General features: G+C 42.1%; 1 long non-coding RNA gene across 1 annotated transcript in view; it reads right to left on the bottom strand.

The window, feature by feature from the left end:
* Positions 1 to 700: 700 nt before the first annotated feature.
* Positions 701 to 20,704, bottom strand: part of LOC140691778 (uncharacterized) — a 66,084-nt gene continuing 46,080 nt past the window's right edge. Inside the window, exons 10-12 of the long non-coding RNA XR_012067450.1 lie at positions 8,550 to 8,655; positions 7,463 to 7,671; positions 701 to 852 (exon numbers count right to left, since the gene is read on the bottom strand). This is a non-coding gene — a long non-coding RNA (uncharacterized lncRNA). The remainder of the gene's footprint in view (positions 853 to 7,462; positions 7,672 to 8,549; positions 8,656 to 20,704) is intronic.

Raw genomic sequence — 20,704 nt, 5'->3', positions numbered from 1 at the left:
AGTCCCCATCATTTGCCTTATTACCCACCCTGGCCCTAAAGGAATGTTCATTTCCAACCACTGCAATGCATCAAGCTCCCTGACGCATGATAGTTCTGTAAATCTAAGTTTACTTAGTGGAGACAAAGCAAGACAGCAAAGAAACATCCACTTCCGGAGCAGTATTGTAATTTCCGTCTTTAATAAAGTTCATACTATCTGGTGTAGCTCCAGTTCTAAATCATCACCTGGTTAGTTTGTTTTCTGTTTTCTTTTTTTGTTTTATATAGGATGAATGACTGATTGAAAATCCAATTTTCTTCTTTAGCGCTTTATCTATTTATCATTCATTTCTAAATGGAAAACAGGCCAGCGTAAACTCTCAGTGATAAAGTTAGCACATCCAAAAAGCCCGTGTGCAGAAATACTCAGTGTTATAATGAACAGCAGAGTTTGCTACGGGCCTGAAATAAATTTTCATTAGGAAGGATGGGGGTATCCAGCAGTCAAAATCTGGTGTAGAATGGTTTACCTTGAATATCCTTCAAACGTGCCGTGGCGAGAACTGAAAAAAATTTAATAAAATGTTATTAGATTAAACTTTCCCCTTTGAAAACAGAGACAGAATTACATGGGCTCTGATCATAATCATTCATTAAAAAAGACATGTCAAGGGAACCGGAATGTAGAATGTGAAGCAGTGAACTTTTATCATATCAGGAAAGTTGATGACGGTCCCGGCACCACTGAGTAATCTTGGACTAGGAAAGGTAGTTAAGATGTCACCTTGTACCCTAGAAAAATTAGCTGTGTTGCTTTCAGCAGTTTGACTGTAGGCATGGCTGTCTGGTGTTCTCTGAAGCTTCTGAACATCTATAAAAGACAAAAAAACAAAAAAAGGAAGAATTGGAATGTAGGTATATATATTCTCTTTTAAAAAGAAATAAACAACATATAAGTGTGGACAAAGAATGTCACCTGCCACTTGAGTAAACAAAAGATACTGCAGTCAGCAAGCCCTCAGCCGTTGCAGGTGCCCCCAAGGGTGCACTTTGAGGGGATTCAAGATGGAGAAAAACAGGATACTGGCCCTGGATAACACAGGTGCACGTCAGAGGTATGATTCCAAAGACCCCAGACTCTTGCATCTCACATACATCTATAAATGTTTGCTTTTCTTTAATTAACAGTAATCTTTGGATGTTCTGACTACCTGGGTTTTGTTGCAAAAACTCCTATATATTCTGGCTCCTCCCCTACCTTCTCGGAGCAGTCCCCCAAAGCCATCTGAGAGGCTGCCATCCTGGGCTTAAGTCCTCAATATCTCTGCTAAATAAAACATAATTCTCAGCTTTTAGCTAGCACTTCTTTTTTTTCCAGTGGACATAAGGAAATGGTGAAAAAAAATCCCCAAAACTTGCAGATACATTACATTCCAGAGCAACAGGGAATTTGCAGGGGTCGTTGAATTTAGGAATCTTACATAAGGAGAGATTCCTGGATTGTGGAGGCGTGTCCAGTGTAATCCCAGGAGATCTTACAAGCAGAGGACTGTCTTTGTTTATAGGGTAGAGATATATGGCAGGGAAAAAAAAAAGTCAGAGTAATTCAGAGCATCAGGAGGACTCATCCTGCCACATGGACGGGGAGGAAGGAATGCAGGCAGCCTCTAGCAGCAAGGACAAGCATGGAGCTCAGTGGCACAACCACATGGCACTGAATTCAGACAATAATGAGTGAACTTGGGAGCCATATGTCCCCAGAGCATCCATGATCACAGCCCTCCCAACCCCCTGATTTTGGCCCTGGGAGACGTTCAGCAGAGGACACATCTCATCTCACTGGACCCAGACTTCTGACCCACAGAAACTATGAGATAATAAATGACTATTATTTGGTGCTTCTAAATTTATCATGATTTGATGTAGCAGAGATAGGCAACTGAGGGAGATTCTTGAAGCGTGGCCCCTGAATTGTTTTCTCTTTCATTCATTCGTTTGTTCATCTTATACATATTCAGAAGATTATAATACGCTAGACATAGTGCAGACACATTGGCCAAAAAGTTAAGATAAAATGAAGCCCCTTCTGGATCCCCACCCCCACCCCCATCCTTTTCTAACCACCTACCCTAGTTCTTATCCGTGGCTGGATTTCTGGAGGTCATCTGCTACATAGCTTTCACCTCCTCACACACCATTCCAGAAGCAGCCCACTGCATCCTAGCTTCTGTGACCACCTCAGAATCAGAGGTCACCTTGTCTTGGTCTCCAAAGATGTCTGTGGACCAGACCCACAAGATGTGTCTCTTCTTAGAAGCATCCCAACCAACTGGCCATCCACCCTTTGAGTGTTGCCCTCTCTCGACTTCCTTCGATGCCAGGAAACTCCTTTCCACATCTTATCTTTCCTTGGCTCCATCCTCTATACTGTTCTAAATACTAGGTGTTCTACTGGCTTGGTTTGGGACTTCTGTCCCTGTCCTCTGTCTCTAGATCAGTAATGCAGGTCTCATGCTTCCAATCTCATCTCTCCATCCATTGATTTCTCATTGGTTATGCCCAAGGGCCTCTCCTAGACTCTCATTTTATAAAATCAATTGACTTAATCATGGTCTCCCCATTTGAGCATCTTAACAAGATCTCAGAAGTGGAGAGCCCAAGACAAAGTTTCTATTGTTTTTTCTCCCTAGGGTGAAAGGGGGAGGAGAGGGAGGAGGAAGAGGAGGTGGAGGAAAGTCAATGCAGAAGAAAGGCAGAGACATGGGAAGAGGGAAGAAAACGTCTCAGGGGTAGTCGCTGATCCTTGGATTTAACCCTGCGTGAGGCCACCTTCTCCCAGTGGTTCAGGTGATGAATGGCCTCTTGCTGCAACCTCTCTGAGTTCATTATATTTTTCTCACTTTGAATGGACACAACCTCCTCAGCCTTACTGACCACCTCAAGGCTGCTTTGTCCCTCATGACGTTTGCAACTTTCCCCAGATTCATGTTTCCAAAGGTCTCTTGGATGGTTCCACCCTGCTACCCTGCCTGCAGCTTAATTCCAACTAGTCTCAAAACTAATGAATCATCCTCCCCTAACTCCAACTCCTCCTCCCGGGTCCCTCTTTTTTTATGGGTTCAGCTCATCATTTTTACACTCAAGGATGCATCCTTTGAGCTCATTTTGGCCAAGCCATCTTCCACACTGTCCTCATTGCGTCTTTAGCTGGAGAACATCTTCCTTACAACAGCTGCATCCTGCTGTTCCCTTGGAGTGTACTGTTGTCCTGGCATCGACTATGTTCTCAGCGATATTCTCAAAGGAAAAGTGAAATCCCTTAGATAGATTTTGGTCATCCAGTGCACCTCAGAATCACTCACGTCTCTTCCTTTCCCTTCTCAATTCTAGATGGATTAAAATTTCCAAAGAACAAACCCAATCACATTCTTGGGGTTTACTTCTTCCCCCTCCTCCTCTAACTGCTGTCTCTCCTGTCCTGTTGGTTCCTCACTCTTCCATCCTCTTCCTCCTCCTTCCAATCCTCCATCTGTAGATGTAGAAGGAGATGGAGGACCAGAAGGAGGAGGAGGAGGATGGAACCCTCCACATCCCCTCTCCTCTTCCTCTCCTTTTCCCTTCCCCTCACGTCCACCATATCCTCCCCTCCCTTCTTCTTGTGTCCCTTCCTGTTGTTTCTCCATCTCCTCATCTCTCCTTCACCTCGCTCTCCTCCGCTGGTGTGTCTTCCTTCTTCTCCTTAACCACCTCCTCCTCTTCCTCATCTTCTTCCTCCATAACTGCTCTCATTTCCAAGACACACCTGTGCTTCATATTGTGTGTGGTATGTCCTCTGTTTTTCTCTGATCTCCTCAAGGACCCTCCAAGACAGAGCTCACTATTCTTTGTAAACAAAGATACAGTGGACTCTAGAGATAAGGTCACTCATTAAAACTCAGACAGTTGGCAAGTGGCCATTTCAGTGCTGACCTGGGTGCCCCAAATGTTAATCTCCATCTTGACTATTCCCAGTAGAAGTTACACCCACTATAACATGCCTGATTCTAAAGTACTGTTTCTTTTTTTTTTTTTTTGTAATTGAAGTACAGTCAGTTACAATGTGTCAGTTTCTGGTATACAATGTCCCAGTCATGCATATACACACATATATTTTCATATTTTTTTCATCGAAGGTTATTGCAAGATATTAAACACAGTTCCCTGTGATACACAGAAGAAACTTTTTAAAAAATCTGTTTTTATATACAGCAGCTAACATTCGTAAATCTCAAACTCCCAAATGTATCCATCCCCACCGTCTTTTCCCTGGTAACCATAGGATGGTTTACTATGTCTGTGAGATTTTCTGTTTTGTAGATGAGTTCATAGTGTCCTTTTTTTTTTTTTTTTGATTCCACATATGAGTGATCTCATATGGTATTTTTCTTTCTCTTCCTGGCTTATAAGGTACTTTTTCAACATAACTCTGGCTCACCTTCCCCACCTTTCTCTCCAGCCCTTCTCAGAAGAATTCCTCCATGATTTGTTCACATTCATTACCTTGCTTCTGCTCCTGTATTTTCTCTTGAGTCCGTTCCTATCAGAGAATTGTCCCCATGACCCCACAGAACCATTTTTTGACAGTTTGTCCAATGATCTCCTTGTCACCAAACCCATCAGTCATCTCTCTGTCTTATTCGCCTTGTCAACAGCAATTGACCCTATGTTCCTCCAGTCTCACCAGCAGCCTTTTTATCTTTTTTTTTTTAAAGTATTCCATCTTTGCGTGGCTTCCGTGCACCAGAACAGATGTGCTTTTCCCTTCCGACGAGCCTCTGTTGAAGTCGCGTATGACGGATGCTCTACGTCCAGCTGATTTTTTATTAAACAAAGGTTTGTCTTTTCCACGGGAGTTTTATTCTCTTGGGTGGATGGTGGGGAGGGGGAGGACCCAAGCTGATGAATTTTGCCATTTCTCACGGTTGCCAGCATACTGAAGACTCTTACTAAATATTACTTAACTGAATAAAAGAGAGAATGAATGTTTATCATGTCTGAAGCGCGTTAAGTTGAACGTCTCTGTACAGCCTGCTAAAATTCACAATAGGATGGGTGGTCATTTTCATGGTTAGTTTTTATCTTCAAGATAATAACACTGGCAGCGTAATGCAGATTCTGCGAGTCATCTTTTTTTTTTATCCTTTCTTGTGTTATTTAAGTTTCTCTGATGAGTCTGAAAATTCCATTTAAGCTTGCAAATGAAAAATTTAATCATTGCTTTTCGGTTTAGAGTATCTGCACGGACATCCCCAGGGCACTCTGTCTAAACATGATCTTTTGATCTTCTGCTGCCATGACTTGGCACTCTCCGTTTTAGCCACCCATCTCCGCTTAGGAGGCCCACACTCCCTGAGTGAGAGGTGTGCTGTCACCACGTCTGCCACCTTCCCCGAGACCCGTACTTCCTGCCTGTCACCTACGGAATAACCCCCAAAATATTCTAACCTGCTACTTTACGCTTTTCATATCTGGGCAAAAAAATATCGTTTCGCTTACTTTTAACTGTGTCTAAACGTGATGCGTTCCGTCTGCTCCCAAGAACGCTTCATCCTTATCCCATGGGGTTGCTGTAATGATGGAGAAAAGTGAGATACTGGGTCACATCTGAGCACATAGTCAGCACTGGATTAATCTGCAACTCCGGGGAAATTCTTTGCCCCCAAAACTCTTGTTTGTCCTGCCTTTGGTTTCCTGGTAGTTCCAAGCAAAGAGAATCATCTTGTCGTTAACAGCTGTCATTGGCGGGACCCTCGTTCAGCATAATCGAACCTACCCGGTGTTTTATTGTTTAGTTCATTAGATTTTTAATTCCTCTGCAATTCCATGAGATCTGTGTTTTTATTTGTATTTTTTTTTTCAGATGAAGCATGAGAACAGGATCGGAGGATGAGGAGACTTTCCTCAAGTCTCACAGCAGTTTAGGAATGAAGCCAAGATGTAAAAACCAGATCCGACTCCCGGCATGCTCACCGAACGTGCACCAGACTCGAAGTGAAGCCATGGTGTTTGTTAAAGAATTGTGATGCGAAAGGAAAATACTGGGTGTGCGCAACATGGGACATCAAACCTTCCTGTAAAACAGTTTTATAGCTTAAGCGTCTTTCAAAATAGTCCTTTCTCCTGAAAACGCAACAAATTTACATTCCTGACATTTCTGCAAATATGAATTCCTGAATCTGCTCTCATGGTTATGTTTCTGCAGCTGTGTTCAGTGCCTGGCACAGAAGATACAAGCCTTTGTCACTGTTACGTGCAGAGGAGACCATTGTGTGAGTATATGTGTGTCTATACGGATTATCATAATTATTTAAATTACATCATAATTTGTTACTGTTACAGGCAAGGAGAGCATTGTGTGGGTGTATGTATGTGTGTATGTATTGTAATTATTTAAATTACATCACACATGAATTTGTTATTGCTCCATGCAGAGACCATCCTGTGAGTATGTCTGTATATATATATACCATAATTATTTAAGTTACATAGTTTAATTTGTTATTGTTACCTGAATGTATATATGAAACACATGTATTTGAATCATTATTTAAATTCTTCTGTAATTTAAGTTGGTTCATTTCAATACATCCATTATTGTCACGTGTAAAGACATAATTGTGTATGTACCATACATATATGTATCACAATGACTTAAATGACGTTATAATGTAGGTTAGTTCACTTAAACATATTTGTCCTTGTGACATGCAAAGGTATAATTGCAATCATAATATAAATGTGTATAAAAATTATACCTTCACATGTCACAAGAACAAATATATTTGTACACACACATGTATGTATGTGTAGGTACTTACATGGACACACATACATGTATCCCTTTTTTTTTTTTTTGGCTTGAAACAGACATGTATTGCCTCACAATCCTGGAGGCTGGAAGTCCACGATCAAAGCAGTGGCAGAGCCATGCTCTGTCTGATGGCTCAAGTGGAGAACCTCTTCTCGCCCGTGCTAACTCCTGGTGTTGCTGGCAATTTTCGGTGCTCCTTGGTCTGTTGATCCATCAGGATAGTCACGACGCTGTCTTCTCCGTCTGTGTCTGAACTCCCCGTCTTATGAGGGCACCTGCGTGCATGTCCTTTTTATAGCCATGTTCGAGCTGCAAATTTCTCAGGCCATGAGCATATCGTAATTTAAGGTAAATATATATGTACAAATTATAAACAGACACGCATATGTACACTGCACATGCATTCTTTTATTTCCTACTTCTATGTACTTAGATTCTCTAGTTAATATGAGCACGAGGCGTTCCGAACAGGACCAGTCCAACCACACTGGAGACAAACCACCTAGAAGGCAGCCAAGAGCAGGTGTACATGTTCACGCGCTCAAATCCATGCCGTGACCGGGATCCTGCTACATCCCTGCCCTCGGGCCAACGCACCCCCGCCCCGCCCTTCATTGATTTGCTCTGTCACCTGTAATCTGTGCTGTCAGTCTAAGGGGGTGACTTCTGATTGTTCGCGACTCGGGTCGGGAGCGTGCTGAGAACCGGAGGCTGGGGACGGAGGGACCGTCCAGGCAAAGCGACTTGACCTCACACACCTGGCGCCGAGCAGACTATTTCTGTGGGGGTCACGGGGGTCGAGAATTTCCCAACTATCCTTACGGAGAGGTGTTCTGGTGCCTAGATAAGAAAGAGCAAGTCTGGCTGGGTTTTGTGTAGCGGATGGAGGATGTCCATGCGTTCACTAGAAGGCGGTGGCCCCCAGAGCGACACAGGCTGACGGGGTGCAGAGGAGGAGTGTCGGGCTCATGGCCAGCCGCGACCCCTCCAGCAGCACGTCCACGGGCAGACTGAGCCGGGAAAGGGCAGCACTGCTCCTGGGATGAAGGATGCCGGGGGCAGGAGGAAAAGGAGGTTTGCCAGGGATGGTAAAGATACAGGAGAAAAAAACAGTAATAAAAAAAGCATAGGCACTGCAAATGCTGTCTTAGGGCCACCTTATACCAGACGACCCCCACCTTGGACGTGCATTTACAGCCTTTTTAGGAGCACGTTCCCTCTGTACGCTGCCAGCTCCTAATTCGATTCCTGGCACATGCAGGTATTGTTTGATGAAATGAATAAATGAGTTCATGACCAGTTCTGAGACGTAGATCAACGTAGGCGTGAATGAGCCTCTGCTGCCTCCTCTTTAAAGGGAACGGGCCCAGATCTGCATCTGTTAACAAAATCCCCGACACGCGAACGTTTCTGCTTTGGAACAGGGCAGTTTCATAGTCGGACAAAATAGGCTCGTTTTTGGCAGAGGAGAGCGGGAACCAGGTTCGCAGTCATGGGCCAGAGTTAGGGGGGAATAAAAGGCAATGATCTGGGTTTCTTCCTTTCCCTTCTGCTCTTACCAGCCTGAGTGCCGAATTCAGTCACACTGACATCAAAGTCATAAATGGAAGCACACTTAGCGACCACGATCAGGAATACAGTGAGAAGCTTAAAAATGCGTGTGCATTGATTAAAAAAAAAAAAAGGCCCTAGCAGCGTTAGCAGAGGAAGAGTGTCACCTGGTAACAGGGCTTCACTGCCTCGCGGGGTAAGGGCTCTGGGTGCACGGCCACCGTCTCTCCCCTTCCACACTCGTGTCCTCCTCCCGCCATGTTGCAAATGCACCTGTGTGAAAATGCAGATGGAAAGAAAAAGAATTCCATCAATTTAAGGACACGCCTATATTGATTCCTCTCTACTGCTGCCACAAAACACTTTTTTAAGGGCTCACGAAAGTGCAGCTAAGGGGAACCGAATGGGTCATCCCTTTATATGCAATGAAATAATGATTTCAGTGTCAGCAAAGGATTCTGTTGCTTTAAAGGTCTAGCTGATTCTCCTTCCAGAAAATCGTTGTATGGAGTATAGGCGTGTGTGTGTACATACCTACTCATTATATTTAATGTGTATGAGTCATGTATTCACCGGTTTAGTAGCTACTATTGCTCACAGAGGCATCTGGCTTTGTGACACATTCGTAAGAAAGCCATGTACACAACCCACCTCCTCTAGAACTTTTTAGACACGTGGTTTACACTGGCAATTATTATTAGCATTTTAAAGCCAGGTTTAATATCCTTAAATATTCCAAGAAGGTGCTGCTGCGCCACGTAGCTCTTTGCTGAGGGAAACATCTCTCGCTAACATGCACCCAAACCAGCTTGTCTGTGTCACCCCCCCCCAAACCATGACTTTGTCAGAAGGCTGAATTTTTCCCATTTTTTCTCACTAGATCCCCGACCCAGAGAGGACTCCTGGGGGGAAAAAATGTCGCTTTTGAAAGAGAAGAAGGAAGAGGAAAATTAATGTTCGCTTGGAGGAACTAGCACCTCACAATGGAACACCTCTGCCAGCGTCCCTTTCCCTCCCCTCCCTGCACCCTAGGAGATGGGAAACGCCAAAGGCATGCATCCGACTGAGCCAAAAAGAAAAAAAATCTGTTCTTTTATGTGCAACTAAATTGTAAGCAGAACTCAACAGCATGGTTTCATCCACTGATTTCCATTCTGTGCATTATCGGTAAACAGTTTTCCATTTCCAGTTTTCTTCTCCGACCTTTTAGAATGTTGCTTTTGTTCCATCACTTACTAACGGCAGTTTCCCATAGCCTTTCAAATGGACGCATGGATGGTACTTGCCTGGCACTCTCTCAGACATCTCTCTGCTCCCTGGGACATCAGCCGGGGCTGGTTCCATCGTGATGGACCGTACCGTCCATGGCACTGGGCAAAGGGCTGTGGGAACGGCAAAGGTCTGTCGGGTCTGGGTTCATCTCTCAAGAAGTTCAGGCGGTAGAGTGGATGTACCTCGTAGAACATCTCGTGGGCTGGCTCTCCAGGACAAGTAGCATTGAAATGCCTCAAGAGTCTCGCATCTTTGGTGAAAACAGAGCGAAACAGCAGGAACCGACTTGAGATCATCGTCCTCTGTGTAAAAGAAGTTTCAGGTTGTTTCCTATTTGTCTTGCCGCTGGGGACACACTGAGGGGAGGTCCAGTGGGATGCTTTGCAATTGTCTCTCGGGAGCCATCCCTTCGTTTCCAGTGGCTCTTTGATTCCTGGTCACAGAGGGCTTACAAAAATCAGCTTTTGCAGCTCTTCCCCCTGAAACAGTCCCAACTCTGCACCCCAGGGATTGCCGTCGACAAACCACGGGTGCCAGTAATGCTGGAGTTTGACGCTGCCATTTCTGCTCCCAAGCTTTTAAGGATCCCCCTAATTGGCTCTCTTCAAATTCACTGTCACCACCACATCAGATTCCAAGGCACGTACCATCATCTGCATAAGCTTCAGGATTTCCAAAGCAGAGGACAGTTCTTGACTGCTCAGAGCATCTTGTGACTCTCCATAAACTCTGTCTGTGGGAGGATGGCTAAGGGCCTGACTGCTTCACTGAAAGCAGAGAATTCCAAAACTACAGTAAAAGGACACTCTCTGCTGGGTGGGTTCTCCCATCCCTGGAAGATTCCAGCGGCGGCTTGGTGGCTAATGACATGAACTTCAGTGATCTGTAGCCCCCCAGGGGAGACCCTGGAGCTGAGCACATGCCGGGCTCTGTTGTAAACATCACGTATGTGCTGATTCAGTTATTTTTCAGAGCACCCGTATTCTACAAATTGGGAAAACTGACTTGAACAAACCATATGTGCTTTAAATGAAAATAAGCAAATATATTGATAAACAACAAGGTCCTACTGTGCAGCACAGGGAACCACATTCATGATCCCATAATAACCTATTGTGATAGAGAACGGAGCTGACTCCATATTGGATCTGTTCCTTTGGTTTTAACCACTGTGCCCCTTTTTCTGGGTTTAGTCTTGTTAGCGCTGCACCTTTTGTAAAACAGTGTTGCCTTTCGCCTGAAATACCCAGGACCACCTGTTCCCGGGGCTCTGGCCTTTAAGGATGTCAACAGGTCTGCGCTTATATAAAGATAACAAGTTGCAAAATAGAGAATAACCTTTGTTTTGTTGGAGGTTTACAGGGACACCCTGACCTGGCCCAGGCAGGCAGCTGCAAGAACAAAGAATTCCTGCTCCAAGAAGTTTGTAACAACCAACCACACCCACTCCATCCCTGTTTTTTGTATAAAAGGAGCCTGAATTCTGACTGGAGTAGGATGGTTCTCCAGGACATTAGTCCGCCATCCTCTTGGTCTGTCGGCTTTCCAAATAAAGTCGCTATTCCTTGCCCCAAAACCTTGTCTCCCTATTTACTAGCCTGTCGTGCAGCAAGCAGAATGAGTTTGGACTTGGTAACACTATAATGAAAAAGAATATGAAAGAGCATATATGTATAACTGAGTCACTTTGCCATCCACCAGAAACTAACACGTTGTAAACCGTTTATCAGTTTTTAAAAATACACCAGATAAAGACCATCTTGACAAAGCAAATATGTTAAACAAGAGAAACTTTAAGAACACGTATGTTTGGTAGAGAAGTCGTCTTTGTAATTCAGTGGCAGAGAAAGAGGGTCATTGGGAAGATATTTCATGCAGGGAAGAGCAGTAAATTCTGGATGGCTCTTCCTGCGGGGGTCAGGAAAGCAGAAGATAACCTAGACTCCATGGAGTGGGAGGTGCATGGTGAGATGCTATGGCGAACCACGGACTGAGAGAGAAGGAGCCACACACAGCAAATCAAGGCTGCTTTCTGATGCCATTCATCTCAAGTGTCCACCACAGGTGGTCCTGAAGATGGCACTTCAGACAGTGGGATGGGAGATGCTTGAATCAAAATCACACCTTTGTTTAGCTGATTAAGGGATCACCAAGAACCAATTAAAATATTGGAAAAAATATATAGCTTTATTTGTTTAATGGAAGTATAGTCAATTTACAATGTTGTGCTAGTTTCTGGTGTACAGCATAGTGATTTGGTTGTGCACATATATATATTTCTTCTCATATTTTTCATTATAGGTTATTACAAGATATTGAAGTTAGTTCATGCAACTGTACAGTAGGACCTTGTTGTTTATCTATTTTATTTATAGTATTTTGTGTCTGTTAATCCCAAGCTTCCAATTTATCCCTCCCCTCTTCCCCTGCTGGTAACCATAGTTTGTTATCTATGTGTGTGAGTCTGTTTCTGCTTTATCAATGAGGTCATTTGTACTAACTTTTGGATTCTACATATGTGATATCATACGATGTCTGTATTTCTCTGACTGACTTCACTTAGAATGATGATCTCCCGGTCCATACGTGGTGCAGCAAATGGTGTTATTTTATTCTTTTTTATGGCTGAGTAGTATTCCATTGTATAAATATACCACAGCTTCTTTATCCAGTCATCTGTCAATGGACATTTAGGTTGCTCCCGTGTCCTGGCTATTGTAAATAGTGGTACTATGAACACTGGGGTGCATGTATTTTTTTGAACTAGAGGTCCCTTTGGATATATGCCCAGGAGTGGGATTGCTGGATCAGTCAAAAGGTAACTCTCTTTTTAGTTTTATCTTTAGATCTTAATTTGTTCATATCCAGAACAAATAATGTTTTATTTAAGCATCCACTGGTGGTGAAAAAAACCTCTTAGAAAGGAGGGGAAAAAAATGATACATGAATTATATTTCTCTGATGCAGGAATAGTTGCAGAAAGGCAGAAGTGCAAAGCTAGAGAGAGAAATGGATGTGACCGCTAAGGCCTCACATCCAAAGTGGGCACCAGCTGTTACCCTCTGTACTGTTGGAATCGGCTGTCTGCAGTTGGTACTGGTCAGACACCCATCTCACCGAGGCACACAGGGGTTCAGTACCTTGCTTCTTTGACAGGCTAGTCATACATGGGGCTGGGGTTCCACTAGAAATCATTTCCCCCTTTGCTCTTCCTTACAAGTTCCAAAATGCTAACACCCAGAAACAAATGAACAATAACATATATTTTTAAGTGACCTGCGACTAGGGGGGTAAAAAAAGAAAGAAAGTCATACTTAAATAGGACACTTAGCCCTTAGGCTGCAGACAGAGTGCTGCTTTGGGAAAATACTCTATTCAAAAAGCTGTGATAAATACCGGGAAGGAGCTACTTGCCCTATTCAAAGAAAACTGAAGGTAACACTGAAACTGTGAAAGGAGAAATGGACCACAGAAAGATAAAAAAAATAACTAGACAGAGCAGGGCAAGAGGAACATTTCTGACGTTGCTGATATGAAATATGGAGCAAAAGATTAGATTCTCACAGAATAGCTGTGTCGTTACAGAAACATGATGCAAGCGTCTTTTGGAAGATACACAGTGAAAAACACTTAAATATTACGAACAATGTATAAAACACCTTTTTTTAAACCAATAAAACACAATAAGTGGGAGATAGAAAACTGAGATGAGAAAAGGTGTAGTAATGTTCACATTTTATGAGAGTCAGTGGGCATCTGAAGTCAGGGAGTGTGGTAGCTAATATCCATCTCCTTTTGTACAATGTGGCCATTTGTATGCTTTTTTTTTTTCAATCCCAGCAAATGTATAGACATCAAAACAGCATGGTTCCTGGCACAAAAACAGACACACAGATCAATGGAACAGAAATAAAGTCACACACCTATGGTCAATTAATCTTTGACAAAGGAGGCAAGAAGATACAATGAAGAAAAGACAGCATCTTCAGTAAGTGGTGCTGGGAAAGATGGACAGCTCCACGGAAAAGAGTAAAATGGGACAGCTTTATCACAACGTATACCAAAAAAGAAAAACCCGTCAAAAAGGACTAAAGGCTTAAATGTAAGATTAGAAAGTATAAAACTGTTAGAAGAACTCGTAGAACACTCTTTGATATAAATTGTAGCAATAGTTTTTTTTTTTCATCTGTCACTGAAAGAAAGAAAACAAAAGGGAAAAAAATAAATGGGACCTAATGAAACTTAAAAGCTTTTGCACAGCAAAGGAAAAAGCCTAGGGAACAGGAGAGAATACTTGGAAATGCTATGATTAATAATGAATTAATATTAACCCAACATAGAGAGACAGCTCATACAATATCAAGAAAACCCAGCTAAATTAAAAAGTGGGCAGAAGGCGTGAATATATTTTTAGAAAAAGGTAAATGGGTATCACTTCAGAAAGAGTTAAATCATATTTATAGATGGGTGTGTGTGTGCATATATGCGTGTGTATGTTTATACACACGCATATATACTGTGTGTTTGCAGGTGTGTGTGCACGTGTGTTACATATGTGTGGGTATGTGTGATGTTTTACTATGAAAAGCTACATATCGTAACATCAATAAGATCACGTTGAATGCATTAAGTCAAGATTCCGCAAGTAGCCCTGTACGTATCACTCATGGTGATGGAAACGAATTGGCTGCAATCACCTATAAAAACAGAGAATGATTTCATTTAAGAAAAGAGTGAGTAAATCCAGCCGTGAAACAAGCAGAGATGAAGTAAATAATTCAGAAAGTTTAAAGGGAAAACCATGACCAGTTGGGGACTGGCGCTGTGCAGACCGAGAGATAGCAGAGAGAACTGCATTAATCTGAGGCAGCATAGAAATAATGGCAAACAGAAAATAAAAATGTGTCCCCTTGAAACACGTGTGGCATTCAGAGCAAACACATTTATTGCCATGAGTTTCAGAAAGCAATGGGACTGTTCAGAAATGCAAGAGGGATGGAAAATTCCAAGTGTTGGGTTTGTTTCAATCAAATTAGCACAAAGCAGATAGTCATCGGTCACTGCAATCCCCTAAAACTTGCTAATCAATTTTTCTATACTTTTTTTTTTTTAACGCTTTCCAATTGGTGGCTACATGGGTGGATACAGGATACATCTATGGATCCTGGATTCTAATGCTCGGTCAAAGTTCTTGCAAAGAACTTCTGTAAGTGGGACGCTTGGTTTCCACCTGCTTATTCTCAGTTTGAATGTAGCCGAATTTAATTTCAAGCTGTATCATTTCCATCGTCATCCAGTGTTTTTTAATGTAAATGGCCATGCTGTCATTGGCCTACTGGCTACTGAGGAGCAAGGTGATTAATTTTTTAAAATAATGTTTTATAACAGCTTCAAATGTAGGCTCACTGGATAAATTTATACGTGTTCATTTTGCGTTTAAAGTCCCATGGGACTCAAAGATGACCGTCTCCATTTGTGGGGTGCTCAGGGGCTACGGTGCCCTTTAGGAATGCACTCGTGCGTCAACTGTATCACACAAACACTCCACATTTTCTCTCAATGTGGTCTGCTTGCTCTGCCAGGCGCTGTGAGCTGAAAGTTACCTCACTGTGGTTATGGATCGCTCAGTTTGTCTCTGTTCTTCTGCCCAGTGTGCTTTAAAGATGGATGCGGTGCTAATTAATAAGTATGAACACGTTTAGACTTGTTATGTCCTCCTGGAGAAGCGAGCTTATCACTAGGTAGTGACCCTCTTTATTTATTTTTTAATTGTTGTTGAAGTTGGTTTACAGCATTGTATTCGTTTCCAGTGTGCAGCAAAATGATTCAGTCACGTAGATTTTTAAGATTCGTTTCCATTAAAGGTTATTACAAGATTCTGACCACAGTTCCCTTTGCTCTACAGAAGGACCTTGTTTATGTATCTTACAGATAGCAGTGTGTAGCTGCTCATCCCAGACTCCTAATTTATCCCTCCACCCTTTCCCCTTTGGTAACCATAGGTTTGTGTTCCACAAATAGTGACCCTCTTTAAATGGATTAATCCTTTGTGATGTCAAGTCCATTCTGTCCAATATCAACAGAGTTCTGTCTATTCTGTGTCTGTCCATTGCAGGTGTTTGTTTGACCTTTTGTTTTCCATCTAGTTTGTTCTTACATGTCGTTTCCTATAAACAACATAGAGTTGTTTTTTTTTTTTTAAATCCAATCTTCCAGATTGTATCTTTGAAAAGGGAGATTGATTTGAGTAGCATTCGTTATGACTTGGGTACATTTGTCATGTTAATTTTTTGCATCTTACATGGGTCCTCTCCCATCACCATTCTCCTCTCTTTGATGCCTTTGAACTGGTCTCCCGTTTCCTTTGTTACATTTCCAGAATGTATATACTCTCTAGGTAGCATTTTAGTGATGTCTCTAGACACTTTCATGAAGTCCTAAATTAACGTTTTCCTTGTTCATGTCCGTCAACTGTAACCAAGTCCCCAAGTGTTACGCGGTTGCAACCAGCATAGGGCGGATATCAAGGATTTTCTAATCCCTTCGTGTACACCGTTTTATACAATCATCTATCTTTCCTTAGATTTTTCCCCCATGCTGGCTTCTTCGTCCCCATCGACTCCCCACCCCCAGCATCACTTCCCGCATTTTATGCATGCGTCTTCAAGTGCATTCTTGTCTTTCTTTAACGTACACCTTAGCGTTCACTTATGGAAGCTCTGTTGTAAGCACAGTCGTCTAAAAGTACCCTTACTTCACTGGTAGCCTTGCAAGGCGTTTCTCTAGAAGTCCAACCCTCCCGTCATTGTCAGAGCTCTGCAGGCACGTCTAATTCCAGTGGCTACTAGTCTGCATGAGACGCCCGAAGAGTGTCTAGTTTTTGTTCCATCTGCCTCTTCTTTCTGGAGCTCGACAGCTGTGTTCAGTCTTCTTTGGTTCTTGGACTATGACACAGCTTGGCTTCAATTTGTTTTAAAATGTATTCTGTCCCAGGTAGGTTGTGCCCCCATCCAGGCAATGGCGCCTTGCTTCTCGTCTTGAAAATTCGTGAATTATTATGCCTTTGCTATTGCCTCTCCCAATCTGTCATCTCTGTATGAAACTCTAATTACATAAAGGCAGTGAGTTCGCACCCTTTTTTCCCCTGTGGTTTTTAACACCTCTTTCCTACTTTCCTTTTTACTTGTTGGGTTTTTTTCTTGTTTTTTTTTTTTTTTTCATCACTCTTTCTCAGGTATTTCTCTATCATCTAGCTAATGTCTCTTCAAGTCAACCATTTTGCAAGTCTGTGGGCAGGACTGTGACAGTCACTTGTTTCTTCGTTGTATTTCTCCATGTGTATTTTTTCCAATATTTTACATCCACTTCTTTTCCACTCTGACTTTTAGGGTCCCCATTGCTTTTGTGTGAGCAATTTCTTCTCTCATGGTGGCTCTTTTTCTTGAGCGTTTAGATTTGTTTCGTTTTGTTTTGTTTGTTTTGTTTTGTTTTTGTGTGTGGGGCTGTTTAGATGGGTTGGTGTCCTTGAAACCATGTGCAGGAATTCTTTGAGGGTTCCATTGAAAGTACTAACCTCTAAAGAGAAGGTCTATGTGTTTCTACCAAGCCTTGGGAGGCACAACCAATTTAGAACTATTTTAAACTATGGTTTCCACTTAGGGTATTCGGGCAAGCAAATGGAATGAATGAATGGTTGCAAAGACACACGGGGAAAAGGATTCTGGTGGAAGTATGTAGGGGAGACTCTGTTTCCTCATTCATCCCTTCATCCATCCAGTTGACTCCATCCATAGCCAGTGGTCACATTGGCAATTATTCTCAACAGTGCACTTTGTGAACAAGATGTCCCTCTGGTATCACTGATACATGGAATCTGAAAAAATGCAACAAACTAGTGAATGTAACAAAAAAGCATTAGGCACACAGACACAGAGAACAAACTAGTGGGGAGAGGGAAACGGGGAGGGGCAACTAGGGGGAGCGGGTTAAGAGGTGTAAACTATTAGGTATAAAATACCATAAAGGATATATTGTACAGCATGGGGGAATATAGCCAATATTTTGTAATAAGTATAAATGGACTATAACCATCAAAACATGTGAATCAGTATATTGTACACCTGTAACTTACATAGTATTTTCTGGCCACTGTAGCGCCATTAAAAACAAAGCAGCAAAAGATCTGCCTTGCAAACTCTTCATTTTCTGCAAATGCAAATGCATTTGGGAGTCTTAGTCGTTGGAGGTGGCTTTTGAATTCCTGACCTTCTTGGACCACAGGATAGTCCCCATCCTCTTCTCATATCCAGACCAGCGTTTGTGTTACTGGGGTCGGTAGCTGTAGACATGCAGAGAGACACTTCCCACTCCAGAACCCCATTTCTTCTCTGCACTTTGGTCTTCATTTTCTCAGGTCTGAGGAATATACTTCTATTTCCAGCGGCTCCGTGATGTTTTCTTTCTTTCTTTAAAACGTTCCCCTGCAGTGTGCTGCCTTTGAGGGTTTCGATAAACAGTCTTTCCTGCCACGTCTTGGTGTCATACACTTTTTATACTCTGGGTCTTGTGTCACTAGCTTTCTTGCACTTACTCCATTTTACAGAAAACATACTTTCTGTTAATTAATTTAGAAGGGGTGCAGAAGGAAGTAAACAATTATGGTCTTCCTCCAGCTCGATTTGTTTCATTTTATTTGTTGCATTGCACTATCCTTGCATGTCATGTTCAGAAATAGAGTCTGACTAGGGATGTTTTATTGCCTGTTGTGGCTTAAACTTAAGTATAAGTCGTGCTAGTGTGCTGGGAAGAATGCCTACTGAATTCTTTTTTCCTACCTCTTGTGGGCATACAGTTCTGAACTGCTAAAATTTTAGGACTGATCATGCAATTTTTTAAAAAATTTCCTTTTAATTCATCAACCTCGTTAATGTCGGGATTACTAACCGACATTGAGAGAGTGATGTCTTTCCTCCTAGGACAACAGATTCAGAGCTGAGGGAGCAGGTTCATAAACACTCTGAGAAGCCTGCATCTGTCTTTGTAAGTCAGCCCTCTCCTCACTTCTGTCTGTATGTCTGTATCCACTTTCAAAAAATGTATTTCAACTCCTTTGAAGCATAATTGACATACCATACATTTCACCCATTTGAAGTGTCCATTCAGTTTTTTTTTTTTAGCATTTTCGCAGATTTGTGCAGCCATTATCCACTTCAGAATATTTTCATTACCTTAAAAAGAAACCCCACATCCCTTAGCAATGACCTCCTAACCCTGCTCGCCAGCCTCCCCCAGCCCGCCACCCATTTCTACTTTCTTGCTATAGATTTGCCTATTCTGCACATTTCATGCCAGTGGAATCATACACTATGACTTTTTGTTGAGTGGCTCATTTTATGTCACATCGAGTTCGTGCATCCTGCAGCACGTGCCAGGGCTCTGTTGAAGTGTTGAGTCGTTTCATTGTGTGGAGAGACTACATTTTATTTATGCATTTATGTTGACAGACATTGGGTACTCTCCACTTTTTTTTTAGCTATTATGCATGAAAGATGCCATGAACAAGCGTGTGCAAGGTTTTGTGTAGATGTGTCTTCGTTTCTCCCGGAAGTGTGCCTAGGAGTAGATTTGTCAGGTCAGATGCCCGCACCGTGTTTCACTACTGGAGGAAGTACCTGATCGTTTTCCAGAACAGGTGTGCCACGTTACATTTTTGCCAGAGATGGGCAGTGCTTCCAGACTCCTCTCATCTTCTCCAGCACTGTCTTTCTGACTGTACTGTGTGTGTGTGTGTGTGAAGAGGTTTCTTGTTGTTGTTTTGACCTGTGTTTCCCCTCAGGATGTGTCATCTTGACAGTGACTATTGCAGATATTTCAAAGCCTCTCGTTCAGCAAGCTGCCTGTGGTACGTCTCCTAAATTTTTGTTTATTTGTTGTAACTCTTGACAGAGGAAGCATTTGGATGATAAACTCTCATTGGTTCCTTCTCATCTTTCAATGGATGATAAAATTATTGATCCAACTTTAATAAAGATGGTCCTTAAATTAAATTAAAATCTCTCTTTTTTCCCAGCATATATGAAGAAAATGCCCACTTGGCTGAAAAATAAAAATGAATATGTTTTCTCATGAGAATATAATAAGTTGGTGATGATGGCTGCCCCTCCCCCTCCTTTCATGATTGTCTGACAGTTTTCATTGTACAGGTCTTTCTTATTCCTAGGTATTTTTTGTTGTTCTTGATGAAATTGTAAATAGGATTGTTCTCCATATTTCTCTCAGATATTTTGTTGTTAGTGTACAGAGGCAGAACTAACTTTTGTATATTGATTTTTTATACTGAAACTTCCCTAAATTTGTTCACTGTTTCTAACAGGTTTCTGGTGGAGATCAGTACTCATGTAGATTTGCCTAAATACAGTTCAGCATTTTAGAAAGTCACCTGGTTTTGCACGAGACAGTCTCTCTCAGATCATTCTCCTTCTGAATTACATCTTTTAGTCCATCTACAGGTGGCAAGCTCTGTGTATGTTCATTTAAAAATGTCTATTTTTGCCTTCATTGTAAAATTATTTTTCCTAATGAGAAAAATGAACAAACACCCCAATCCAAAAATGGGCAGAAAACCTAAACAAGCCATTCTCCAATGAAGACATACAGTCTGTTTCTGGAAGAAACAGAACATAACAATTGACAGAGGCCTGGATAAAGAAGGTGTGATCTATTTATACAACAGAATACTACTCAGTCATGAAAAAGAATGAAATAATGCCATTTGGAGCAATATGGATGGACCTGGAGATTATCAGTCTAGATGAAGTAAGCCAGAAGGAGAAAGGAAAATAACAGATCATATCACTTATATGTGGAATCTTAAAAAAAAGTTACTTACAAAACAGAAGCAGACACATGGACATAGAAAACAAACCTATGGTTCTGGTGGGGAGGGGTTGGGAAGGGATAAACTGGGAGTTCTAGATTTGGAGATAGTAACTAATATGTATGAAATAGACAAACCACAAGTTTCTTTTGTAGAGCATGGGAAACTCTAACT

The sequence above is a fragment of the Vicugna pacos genome, chromosome X (genome assembly GCF_048564905.1).
Source record: "Vicugna pacos chromosome X, VicPac4, whole genome shotgun sequence".
Classification (NCBI taxonomy): domain Eukaryota; kingdom Metazoa; phylum Chordata; class Mammalia; order Artiodactyla; family Camelidae; genus Vicugna; species Vicugna pacos.
The sequence above is the reverse complement of the archived record's forward strand: the minus strand, read 5'-3'. Positions and strand labels throughout refer to the sequence as shown.